The sequence below is a fragment of the Ailuropoda melanoleuca genome, chromosome X, assembly GCF_002007445.2.
Source record: "Ailuropoda melanoleuca isolate Jingjing chromosome X, ASM200744v2, whole genome shotgun sequence".
NCBI classification, from domain to species: Eukaryota; Metazoa; Chordata; class Mammalia; order Carnivora; family Ursidae; genus Ailuropoda; species Ailuropoda melanoleuca.
Window position 1 is genome coordinate 1,093,984 of NC_048238.1, and position 3,620 is coordinate 1,097,603.

The window sequence follows — 3,620 nt, forward strand, 5'->3', positions numbered from 1 at the left end:
CACCCTGCCCCAAACTGAGCCTTCTCCTAATTGATTTTCCCATGGAGTTTATATCATCTTCCTCACCCAGTGGCCAGAGATGGGGACCTCAGGGTCATTCTTATCCTTCTTACCCCTGACCCCTGCAATTCAGCTGGACACCTTTGATTTTCTTCCAAGTCCTTTATCCCTCTTCATCCCCCTTTCTCCATCCTTTCTAGCGCCACAGTTCCCCCATCCCAGAGTGCTGCTTCCATACTCCGACTTACCACTGAATACGATACCATCACAACAATGGGAGCATGTAACATGTCTGCCACACGTCATCTTCACGTAATGTTGAATCCTGTTGAGTGAGTACATCAATGCCTGACTCAGCATAGGAGTGTATTGTGTGGCTTACTCAGCACCCTGTATGCATGCATTGGGTTGCCTCTTGTTCTCATAATTAATACTGCCAGAAGCATTCATTGCACAGGCACCTTGCTTGTATTCCTGCAGGAAATATATATGTTTAATATATTATACAGGTAATGTCTGTATGTGTTACACACACACGTAGGTATATGTATGTGTACATACATATGGGCAATATAATTTGTACATAGTCCTTTGTATATCTGTGGGGAATAATTCTGTGGGGTGAGCTACCAGCAGTGGAATCCCTGCATCGAAGAGGACTGAAAATGCACATTGAAAATGGTAATTACTAGACCTCGTTGAATTTCCTTTCAAACATCAGGGTCATTAATGTACCCAACACCTGCAAAGGAGAGAGAGAAGTTCCAGCACTGCCTCCAACTCATGGTGTGCCTACTCTAAAGACAACAGAATCCCCTTTTCTTTTTATCTTTGCTTCGGAACGAGTTGGGCCTTGAGCTAAAAGTTCTGGGACACATGGAGAACTTTCTAAGAAGAGAATGAGTTGCATTGAGTGGATTTTGTAAATAGGGTAACGTTCATGGGAAACCACTGGACGTGTCCTTGCTGAGGACGGATGAGGGATTAACTAAGTGACCCTCTCAAGACCTTGCCCTGGGACCAAACCAGAGGATTAATATGCATGCAGCGCTCTCTCCAGTGTTCATTAGGGTGGTGCATGCGCCACCTGGTGGAAAGGAGTTGTTTTGAATAAAAGCTTTAAAGGCATGGATTTCTGAGGTTGTTTGATGGGAGGATGGAGGAGTGGGTGAGTGGGTGGGTGGTGGAGGAGTGGATAGGTGAGTTGATGGGTGGATAAATGGGTGGATTGGTGGATGGTGGGTGGGTGGAGAGTGCATGGAGGGATTGAATAGGTAGGTAGGTGGAAGAACGGATATGCACATGGATGGATGCATGGATAGATGGGCAGATGCGTGGATGAACGGACGGACCGACGAAAGGATGAGTAGGTGAATAAATGGATGAATACATAAGTGGCTGGATATATGGATAGATGGGGGGAGATAGATAGATAGATACATTTATAGATCAACACATTTACATCCTCAAGAGCTTTTCTTGAAGGAACAGTTTAATGGAATCTCTGAACCTGGGTCAAAGTGAAAGATATCAATACAGGGGAGGAGGTGTTTAAGCTGGAGGGAAGTGTGTAATCTAGAGGGAAGCCAGAATTGGATTGGTTCTGCATTTAGACCAGTTGGCTGGTCTCAGTTCTTGCAGTGCCTTCTTGAATGCCTGCATCTAGCAAGGGACTGGGTCCCTCTGTGTGTCAGCCCTGCTCAGTTAAATGAAGATGAGGTCACGGTTGGCTATGGTGAGCTCTAACCCAACATGCCTGGTGTCCTTATGAGAAGTGGAGATATAGAGAGAGATACACATGGAGGGAAGGTGACAAGCAGGGGACAACAAAGATTTCAGGCAACCACCAGGAGCTGGGAGAGAGGCTTGGAACAGACCGGTCCTTAGAGCTTTCCAAGGAACCAACCCTGCTGACACCTTGATTTCAGGCTTCTGGTCTCCAGAACTAGAGAGGATACATTTTTGTAATTCAAGTCCTCCCCCTCCATACACGTACCATATGTGATAAATGTGTGATAGACACATGTGAAAACATCTCACAGTTTCTGTTAAGTCTGGAGTCCAGGCATGAGCTAACCGGGTCTCTACTCAGGGACTCACCAGGCTGAAAGCAAGGTGTCGGCCAGCAGGAAGGGGGGGGTATCCTTTGAGACTCGGCGCTGTCTTAGAAGCTAACTGGTTATTCGCAGAATTCAGTTTTCTGTGGTTGAAGCAACGACATCCGCACCTCCTAGGGGGCCACCCACGAATTCCTGCCAAACGATCTTCTCCACAAGACAGTTTGCTTCTTTTTCCAGGCAACCAGGTTGTGTCTCTGGTGTCTCAAACCTTGTGCTCTTCTTAATTCTGACTTCTACCCCTGATTAGGCCAGGCCCACCCAGGATGAATTTTCCTTTTGATTACCTTGAATGACCTGATTACGGACTTCATTTTTTTTTTAAAGGTTTTATTTATTTATTTGACAGAGACAGCCAGCGACAGAGGGAACACAAGCAGGGGGAGTGGGAGAGGAAGAAGCAGGCTCCCAGCGGAAGAGCCTGATGTGGGGCTATCCCATAACGCCGGGATCACGCCCTGAGCCGAAGGCAGACGCTTAACCGCTGTGCCACCCAGGCGCCCCTGTTTTTCTATTTCTGAGATGCATCCAGATGAGGAATGTGTTGCTCAAACATATAAAAGGCTTTTTCTTGGGGTGCCTGGGTGGCTCAGTCGTTAAGCGTCTGCCTTCAGCTCAGGGCATGATCCCAGGGTCCTGGGATCGAGCCCCGCATTGGGCTCCTTGCTCCGCTGGAAGCCTGCTTCTCCCTCTCCCACTCCCCCTGCTTGTGTTCCCTCTCTTGCTGGCTGTCTCTCTCTCTCTCTGTCAAATAAATAAATAAAATCTTAAAAAAAAAATAAAAGGATCTTCCTTGAACGTTTTTGAAATTATTATGACCACCTCTTAGGTATGTAGGTTCTGAAAGAGTATCTCATTTCTTAATTTGCTTTGCAAATACTTCAGCGAGCGGAGTGGAAAAACAGTTTCCAAATATAACAGTTCCTTAGGGACACACGCCATTGCCCTGCAAGCTGCCTTGCGGACACGGCTTTAATGAGAACCCCAAACACCTCTCCGTTTCCAAGACGAGGGAGAAGTTCAATAAAGACAGCAAAGATACACGTCCCCCCGAGAAGCCTGCCTGGGTTCCAAGAGCGGTCCCATTCCCGGGGGATCCCCAGACCCTCTGTTTCCTCCTTGTCGGGGAGATAATGATCATATTTGCTTTAATGGCAGCTTATTAACAGGACAACATGACTCCCACGCAGCAGACACCCAGATACCCAGGAGCCCCACGTGACGGCAGGGTGGCCTTGCCCACTTCGGTGCCTACTAAAGCAACTGCTTTGGCACCTTGTGTCGAACAACACCGGATCTGTGTAATTGTTCCCCTCCCCTGGACTTTCACTTTGCAGACTTGTGACATACATTCTTTTTTTCTTAAGATTTTATTTACGTATTTGAGAGAGAGAGAGAGCAAGAGTGCGTGAGGAGTGGGGAGGTGCAGATGGAGAGGGAAGATGGAGAGGGACAAGCAGACTCCCTGCTGAGCCTGGAGCCTGACGGGGGCGGGTGGGGGTG